The sequence below is a fragment of the Cebus imitator genome, unplaced genomic scaffold (assembly GCF_001604975.1).
Source record: "Cebus imitator isolate Cc_AM_T3 unplaced genomic scaffold, Cebus_imitator-1.0 Scaffold458, whole genome shotgun sequence".
Classification (NCBI taxonomy): Eukaryota; Metazoa; Chordata; class Mammalia; order Primates; family Cebidae; genus Cebus; species Cebus imitator.
The window spans coordinates 1,064,634-1,074,525 of NW_016107773.1; the positions used below are offsets into that span (position 1 = coordinate 1,064,634).

Below are 9,892 nucleotides of genomic sequence, written 5' to 3' on the forward strand. Positions count from 1 at the left end.
TAGCACGTGTCTGTAGTCCCAGCTGCTCAAGAGGCTGAGGCAGGAGAATTGCTTGAACCCGGGAGGCGGAGGTTGCAGGGAGCTGAAATCATGCCACTGCACTCCAGCCTGGTGACAGAGCAAGACTCTGTCTCAAAACAAGAAAAAAAAAAGATTAAAAAATAAAAAAACATTGGAACTCTCTTGGGCTCAAACACAGAACCCCATTATGCATGAAATGAATACAAGCAGGGCTGTTCTGGTTAAAGTGGGGGCAAGAGCCTTGGGACCCGGTCTACTCAGACTCTCTACTAGTTAAGCTAAGAGAAAGGTGAGGCAGCATCACACTCACCTGGATAGTGAGAATCGATGCTTCAAAATGATTTTTGTGAGCCAGTTTGTTAAACAGAGTCATTGTTAAAAGTGAAATGATCTAAACTTACAATTAGGTTGTATTAAACTCAAAGCTAATGAATACTGACAACTCATCACTTGTTAATTCTTTTACTACACTTACTGTTACTTATGCTCTTGAGGTTACTTACATCTATTTTATCTGTGCTGTTGCACATCTATTCTCGATTCCTTGTTCAGTCATGTCATGTTGGGAGCTTGAAATCGGCCACGGTGGGAGCATTTACACCATAGAAATCAGCAAACACCATAAACCAGCATTCCCTTTCCTGCTCAACTGAGGGAGGCAATTGTTGGACATCTGTCAGCACGCCACTGTCTCCCGCCCCTCTTTTCTCCTCCTGGAGTGCAGTGGCACGATCTCGGCTCACTGCAACCTTTGCCTCCCAGGTTCAAGCAATTCTGCCTCAGCCTCCTGAGTAGCTGGGACTACAGACACTTTACTGTCAGTCCTCACTTCTTTGGAAACCGTACTTCAGCAACCTCAACCTGTGGAATGCAGTTTAGAACTCAGGAGGAAGAGGAAATACATCCAAGTGGCCAACCATTATCACAAAACACGTGCATTTTATACTCCATAGGAGAGAAAAGCCACTATAAGGCCCCAGCTTAGGCAAACGTGTTAAATAACATGGCAGATAAGAGGTGCTGGGGCTCAGAAAATCATACCCCAAACGATGACGCTTTGTCATGCTGAGTACGTTGAACTAAAGGAGACTGGAAGGTCTCAGAAGCCACCTCAGAAGCAAAATCTCTCTCTGACCTTCTCCTACCCTCCTGTCTTCCGCTCCTCTTTTCTCCTCTGCGGTGAATCATAGAAACTAGAACCTCTCTCCCCCAAGGCAACCCATAAAATCTAGAAAGGTCACTTCTCCCTTGTAGACCTTCATGCCAGACAGGTCCTGCCCTATACCTGGGAGGCAGGAATGCTACACAGAGAAGTCAAGAATCTAAACATACAGGCCTTACTGGATACCCTCTGCCTTCAGCCTATTTCCATTAGATCATATCCTTTCTCCAATCACATTTCTATGCATTCTTCGTAGAACCTAAGCATGAAAATACACAATTTTCCCTCAGTCTTTGGGTCTTCATTTCTGAAAGCTCCCATGTCATGTAAAACTTTGATTTAATAAGTGTGTTAAATACTTTTGTTAACTGCCTTTGCTATAGGAGTGTTGGCCATGACCCTTATGATGGCTGAGGAAAGACATCACACCTTTCTCCTCCTACAGAAACAACACAATGACAACAGCATAAAGTGACAGCTGACACTGGGAAGTCTTAGCCCCACAATCTGGAGCCTTTTACTATAAGGGCAAATAACCCAACTGATTCCCAAGACCCTCAAAGACCTCACTGCATCACAGCCCAGCACAGTTTAGGAAGTGGAAGTGTTCATACTCCGAATCCCTAAAAATGGGCCAAATTATAGGCAGAACAAGCTCCATAAGAAGGCTTCATGTCCGTCGTGTCCACAGCACCCAACACAGTTCTTAGTGCATAGAATGCCCTGAATAAACAAATAGCTATTTAAAGAATGAAACCAATTTTCACAAGCAAACTCCTTGCCTCTTCTACCACTGTTTCCAGAAAAAGGACTCAGGATGTTTAGTTTCAGAAAGCAGTGGAATGTGAATACATTTCAAAAAGCTATCTATTCCAAACTGAGGCTTGAGCTTCTTCCTAAGCCGACACTCAGCAAGAAGAAGGCCATGTTCACTTTGAACACCAGGATCATAAAGCCCAATGGCAAGAAGCCGGACAAGTTCAAGTTCGGCATCTCCCAGGTTCTTCTGGAGCCAAAGATGAACATGGACCTCAAGGCTAAGCTCAGGGAGCTGAATATCATAGCAGTCAAGGAAATTGAAATTGGTGGTAGTCAGAAAGCTGTCATAATCTTTGTTTCTGTTTCTCAACTGAAATCTTCCCAGAAAATCCAAGTCTGGCTAGTACGTGAATCGAAGAAAAAGTTCAGTGAAAGGCACGTTCTCTTTATTGCTCAGAGGAGAATTCTGCCTAAGCCAACTTGAAAAAGCCATACAAAAAAATAAGCAAAAGCATCACAGGAGCTGTACTCTGATAGCTGTGTACCATGTGATATTAAGGACTTGACCTTTCCAAGTGAAATTGTGGGCAAGAGAATCTACTTGAGACTGGATGGCAGCTGCCTTGGAAAGATTCATTTGGACAAAGCACAGCAGAACAATGTTGCACACAAGGTTGAAAGTTTTTCTGGGGTCTATAAGAATCTCATAGATAATGATGTTAATTTTGAGTTCCCAGAGTTTCACTTGCAAACAGAAATGACTAAACAAGGTACATTCACAGTAAAAACAAACAAACACATAAAAACAACAACAAAAAGCAAAACTGAGTTCCAAAAGGATAAATACCCAAAGGGCACAAATGTCTACTCTTGGATAAATCTTTGGTATAAGAACTCTAATGCCATAATGATGTCTGATAAACAGGAAGTGGCTTTATCAAGATGCAGAGCCACAGGTCCTCTCAACTGTCCCTACGCCAAACATCTCTGGCGTCCCTCCTCTCTCTTCTGCGCCTGTTCGCTTTACTTTCTAGTCTCTCACCCCTCCCACCTTCTGTCCCTCCTTTCTTCCTCTGTCCCCCTCATGCCCTCAGCCTGCCAGTCATCCCCCACTTGGCCCCAAGCACCCACCAGACCAAGTCCTGCCTGAGACCCTCAGACTGGAGAGATTGCTTCCCCCATACCCAGACAAAATGTGTTCAATAGACAAATGCTGTTGTCTCCAGCCTTTTACAAAGGAAGCTCACCTAGAGTCAAATATTTACTTCCCTTTTCTCATTTCTTAATTTCTACAGGGGGAGGAGGGTATTGTGTGTGTAAGAGGACCCCAGATGTCTGTACTGTACCCTGAGTACCTTTTACGCTTGTGTGTCCTTGCAGCCTACTCTGGCCTATCTGGAGTTTATAGCATTGCAGCAGAAGAACTTGAGCCCATTTCCTGATTTTAATTAAGCCCTTTTGGGTTACAGTGACCCAGAGGCAACTATCTAGCTAGTTCAGGCAGCCTCTGAAAAGAACTTAGGCTGGAATTGCTGGGTGAGCTGAAGGCTTTCCTCTGAAAACACCCACGTTGACAAGCCATGTGACTCAAATTGGATGGCTGGTTGGTATGCTGCCGTTTCCTTGTCTGGCGACATGGTCCGTGATCAGGCTATTGGTCTTCATGGACATTTTGGGGTCCTTCTAAAGGATCTTGAGGTTTGTGGCCAACCCTAGTGAAGCTTGTTCTTTCTGTTCTATGGTTCTACAGGCAGCTGCCCCCAGGTGAGTGGTGAGGCTCATCCTTGGTCAGGTTTACTCCACAGCAGGGTTAGAAATCTCATTTGAAGATAAACCCCTCAACACAGGGGTTGAGTCAGTAGGAAGAGACAATTCAGAAGTGGGCTTGAGTTAGGAAAAGTAATCTGAAAGAGTCTAGCTGGCCAGCTGACTTCCAGGAGCTTGGCGGGAGCAGAGCAGTGCCGGCCAAGTTACTTAATCTCTCTGTGCTTCAGTTTCCACATCTGTAAAACTGGTTAACAATAACATCTACCTCACAGTGTTGTGCTGAGGATAAAATAAACGACATATCTAATATGCTTGCTCTAGCATCTGGCACACAATATGTGCTTTTAAAAGCATGGGGGGGGAGTGGTTACAGAAAATCAAAATTGTGGATTTCTTAATAGACATGGCAGAGCTGGAATAAACTGTAATGCGAGATCCTTGAGGCCTGATCCCCCAGATGTGAGGCTCACGGCTGCCCGCTGCTACTGTGGCCCATCAGTCTGTGTCACTGCATAATCGGGCAGATGCGAGTGTCTCTGGGCTACCAGGCTCACTGAAAACTCAAAGCACATGCGCTCAGCACAGTCATGGTAATAATAGTGGTAAGGAATTGTAAACTGTGGTGATGGCTTCCCGATTCCACAGTCATTACAGTCAGGGTGTGCCTGTGAGGCCACATATGAGAAGAGTCCTGGCCCAGGCCTCTCATGCACTTGCTGCACTTGCTGACCTCACCTCTCCCAGGCCCGATGGCTCATCTCTCTCATTCCCGAAGGTTCTACCAGTGGCTCAGGGGCCATGTTGGCAGGCCTGGGTCTTCTTGACAGCCTTCCCTCTCCTAACCACGTGCTCACCCTCCAGGCTTACACCAAAAACCAGACACATCACTACCCACCCTTCCCCATTTGCTTTTTAACCTTAAGTGAAAAGCTGATTGTATTCAAAAAATTAGAGGGCCGGGCTCGGTGGCTCACGCCTATAATCCCAGCCCTTTGGGAGGCGGAGGCAGGTGGATCACGAGGTCAAGACATCGAGATCATCCTGGTTGACATGGTGAAACCCTGTCTCTACTAAAAATACAAAAAATTAGCTGGGCATGGTGGTGCATGCCTGTAGTCCCAGCTACTTGGGAGGTTGAGGCAGGAGAATTGCTTGAACCCGGGAGGCAGAGGTTGTGGTGAGCTGAGATCGCGCCATTGCACTCCAGCCTGGGTAAAAAGAGCGAAACTCCATCTCAAAAAAGAAAAAAAAAAAATTAGAGTTCCTGTCTTTACCTCTGAGACACGTTGATTTAGAGAAGACAGGGGACTTTAGTGCTTGACACTGAAATGCGAACGTTTCAGGCAGTGTGACAAGCCAATGCAGTCCTCTGGCATTGTGGGACTTGCTCTACAATGACATCGGGACTTGCTGTACCTTGTCCCAATGCAGAGGGTGAGTTTGATGCAGAGCCAGGCTTTCTAGGACACCAGAAGAGACCAATTTGAGATCAGCACATGGCTTCATGGGTCTGGGCACTCAAGGCCCCTCACAGCTCCTGCTCTTGTCTTAGGAATGTTCTTAAAGCATTGTGACTGGGAGTCTTAGCACGGCTTCTAGTAGGGGTTCAACTCCACAGGCCATTAAAAAAAGTCATTTCTTAGAAATTCAAGTTCATATCAGGAATGATAACAGGATGGCTGTCTCCCAAGGTCTGCAAGCTGTGCAGGATTTAGCTGCAAATAAATAAAATAAATAAAGGAATCCAGTCCCTTTTTGTTAATTGTGCCAATGCTTTCATTTTTCAGGCAATTTCAGTTCAGTCCAGATCTGGTTTCTGAAGTCACATTTTTCCAATCATCCTTCCCATTTGCCAGGAGGAGTCTTGTGTCCAAGTATGTGATTTGAATTTGCCCAGGTGCTGGCAGTTGGGGAGGGTTTTCATATTCAAAGTTGCACATGCTTTGGAAATGTGACTCTCATGATTGCAAGAGGAGGCAATCATCCCTGGAGGGGAGGAATTGGGGGAGGAAACTCATATGGGAGTTAGTGGGCTCTGTCCTTGGACTTCAGCATTTCTCTGGCGTCCTGCCTTTTCTGTCTATTCTCATGCCTTTAACTAGCACCATTAGTGGAACTTCCATCCCTCAGTCCAGTTCTGTCGCTGAGGCCCCAGTCCTGGTTCTCCAACTGCGTATGGCAGCACTGCCCTGGCTGCAAAGCTTGTTAGGCAAATGCCCAAATGATTCTTATGATCAGGCAAGTTCAGGAAGCCTAGGCAATGTTTTTTCTACCCAGATGTTCCACCATCACCCGGAGCACAAAATGATTAAAACCATACTCATCCTAAAAGCAATCCATCCTAAAAACTGTACTGAAAGATGAGACAGATCTACAAGTGGTCACACAGAACAGCCAGGGTGTGCCTGTGCGGTCACATTTGAAAAGAGTCCTGGCCCAGGCCCCTCATGCACTTGCTGACTTCAGCTCTCCCCAGGCCTGATGGCTCATCTCTCTCATTCCTGAAGGTTCTACCAGTGGCTCAGGGGCAATGTTGGCAAGCCTGGGCCTTCTTGACACCTCCAAGAAGGCTCCTGGAGTGAGAAAAAAAGCAGGCTGCCACCATTACAGTGGCAGCTCACTTAGCTGACGTCTGTGGAGCCAACTCTCACAATTGAAGGATACTCTCCATTTCCTGTGTAAAATGCACTGATTGATACCCACAGCATGTTGCATGTGCTTGGTCACTGCTCCCTCGTGGGTTCAAGCACTTCCATTTTTACTGATTTTTAATTAACTGACCATCTATTCTCCCACTTGAATAGATAAGAGAGTCTATTTGTAGCTAACAAAAAGATGCATAGCATGAACCTATCTATTCATGAACAGAATTTACAAACACATAAGCTTGTAAAATGCAGATAAAATTTCAAGAAATGTGAACAGGGGCTGCTTCTGGGAAGGAGTGGTGGGTGACTGGAGTAGAAAGGTTCCCACCATACCCTTTTGTATTGTATTGTTGTTGTTGTTGTTGTTTTTAACAAGGTTCATGCATTATTTTTTCCCTGAATTTTTTTTGAAAAAATTCAAATGTACAAATAGATCAAAGTAGAACAATCTATACACATATAACCACCAAGACTCCACTATTAACATTTCAACATATTTGCTGTGTAGTTCTGTTTCTATCGATCTATTTACACACATCACACACACACACACACACACACACACACACACACACAATTTGAAGGTCACAGACATCATAACACATTTCCATTAAATTCTTCAGAATGACTTTTTAAAGAACAAGAAGATTCTCCCTTCTAACCACAAGCCATTATCACAGCCAAGAAAATAAACACAAGGCCGGGTGCGGTGGCTCAAGCCTGTAATCCCAGCACTGTGGGAGGCCGAGGCGGGTGGATCACGAGGTCAAGAGATCGAGACCATCCTGGTCAACATGGTGAAACCCCGTCTCTACTAAAAATACAAAAAATTAGCTGGGCATGGTGGCACGTGCCTGTAATCCCAGCTACTCAGGAGGCTGAGGCAGGAGAATTGCCTGAACCCAGGAGGCGGAGGTTGCGGTGAGCCGAGATCGCGCCATTGCACTCCAGCCTGGGTAACAAGAGCAAAACACAGTCTCAAAAAAAAAAAAAAAAAAAAAAAAAAAAAAAAAAATAAAAAAAAAAAAAAAAAAAGAAAAAAAAAAGAAAATAAACAATCATCTCCTAATATCTTCTAATTTCCAATCCACATTCAAATGTCCCAATGCCCCTAAAGGTCTCTTGTAGCTTTGTAAAATCCAGAATCCAGAACCAAGGTTTGTGTATTGCATCTACTTATGTCTCTCTCATGTTGTTTAACCTAGAACAGTGCATGCTCCTAATTTTAGTGTGTGACACTGAATTTTTGAAGAGTTCAGGCTAGTCGTCTTGTAGAATATCTCATATTCTGAATTTGTCTATTTTCTCATGGTGTGTGGGTTTCTTTTTAAATAAAAGGATTGAATAGCAATAGTAATAAAAAACCAGGCTCTGTTTTATATAAACAGCAACCTTAAAATGAGTATGCGTTCCCAATATGCCTAGCAGCAGCATTGCCCAGTCTTCTGGTTCCCAGATCAGATTCTTTAATCAGCCCGCCGTCCTTCATTCTCCATATTGAGCTGGTTCCCAAGCCTGTGAATTTGCCCTTTGACATGTCTAATGGCATAATGCCTTCTCTAGTGCCACCATGCCCCTACCCTGGATCAGGCCTTCAATGCCTCAGCCCGAAAGTATTGCAACTGCCTCCTAATTGACCCCTCTAGTGCCAGAATCTTCCCCTGAACATCTGCTGCACTGTGAATATAGAAAACACACTGCCTTTTCTATGTCACTCCTATCTGGAAAACCATCGGTGGCTAGTTCATATTTTCCATCTTTCTTTAGTCAGAGCCAGCTTTGAACATAGCCTTCAGCACCAGACAGAGACAGACCTCTACCGAAATCCTAGCACTGCCAATTACTTGCTGAGTGGCCTTAGAGAAGTCACTGGGCTTATCTGGCTTTCAATTTTCTTATCTGTAAATTGGAAATAACAGTTGTGCCTACCTCTCAGGTTTGAGTAGCACTTGCCCACAGAGCTCCCACCTTTTCCAGGGTCACTCCAAGCCTCATCCTTTCTTTAAATCTCCACTGAAGCCTTGCCTCCTGCGGGAGGACTTCTTATTCACAGCAGCACCCCCTCTGTGAATTTCCAGAGCACTTGTGGTCTACAGGGACTGCTTCAGCAGATACTGGTCTTATTGCCCACTCATATTTATGTTTTATTCTCTTTTTTTTCTTTTCCTTTTTGAGATGGGGTTGCGCTCTGTCCCCCAGGCTAGAGTGTGGTGGAGTGATCATAGCTAACTGCAGCTTCAATCTCCTGGGCTCAAGTGATCTTCCCATCTGAGCCTCCTGGGTAGCCAGGACCACAGGTGTGCACCACCATACCTGGCCATTTTATTTTTAGTTTCTGTAGAGACAATGTCTCCCTACCTTGTCCAGTCTGGTCTTAAACTCCTGAGCTAAAGTGATCCTCCTGCCTTGGCTTCCCAAAGTGTTGGGATTACAGACATGAACCACCATGCCCAGCCTTTTTTTTTTTTTTAACATTTGTAGACATTTTCATTTTATCTGTTCATTTGGATGGTCGGGGCCCCTTGAGAACAAGAGTGGATCTACCCATTGTTTCTCCTAGAGCCTTCCAGAGAGCTAGTGCTATGTTGAGCATCCAGCAGCTCAGAGCTGTCACTTGACCATGAGAAGAGGCTTTGTTCATCTTTAGAGTTCTCCTTTCAACTCTGATTGCGTCTAACTCCAGTGAGACAGGAAGGACCAAGGGCTGCAACCATCACCTAAATAATCATAGTAATTCCACCTATTTATAGAGCACCGATCATGTGTCCAGCACCTTGAATATACAGATGCCCATTGACTTATGACGGGGCTACAGCCCCATAAACCCATCATAAATCAAAAATATCATACATAGAAAATACATTCAATACCCTAATAAACCTGTCATAATGTCAAAAAACTACAAGCCAAACCATTGCAAGTTGGGGACTATCTGTATATTCTATTTGATGCCAATTTAGCAGATAAAGAAACAGGCTCAGAGAGGATCAGCAACTTGCCCAGGGTCATCCAGCTATTAACTGCTGAAGCGGGAACTTGAACCCAAGTCTGTTTAAATACAGAGCCCATATTTGTTACCTGCTGCCTCTGTAGTAACAGTGAAGAGTGTATTGATAGAAAGAAGGATGAGTTATTAGAGCTTATGGGATTAGATGTAATTTATTTTATTCTAGTACTCTTCTTTATAAATGAGAATGCCCACCCTGAGAGTAGCATTGTGCTACCAGTCGTGGTACAGCTTCTGTGAATCTGTTTCCTCTCAGAATCAAGGTCCAGAGACACGCTTCTCTGTGGTCATGGGAGAGAATGAGGGAAAGCAGCTCACAATGGATTTAGGGTCTGTGTCTCTTTCTCAAAGACTCTGAAACTGATCATCTGGGTTAACGGAAACACAGACAGTTAAAAGCAATGATAAAGAAATAAGTAGGAGAGTAGGCCAGGCATGGTGGCTCATGCCTGTAATCCCAGCACTTGGGAGGCCAGGGCGAATGGATCATAAGGTCAGGAGTTCAAGGCCAGCCTGGCCAATATGGTG

The 9,892-nt window shown here is 44.7% G+C and overlaps 1 protein-coding gene and 1 pseudogene across 4 annotated transcripts in view; one reads left to right on the forward strand and one right to left on the reverse strand.

Moving 5' to 3' along the window:
• PLAC1 (placenta enriched 1) overlaps nucleotides 1–9,892 on the reverse strand; it is a 193,496-nt gene that overhangs the window by 77,069 nt on the left and 106,535 nt on the right. The window lies entirely within an intron of this gene.
• On the forward strand, nucleotides 2,109–8,022 carry LOC108291561 (annotated as a pseudogene).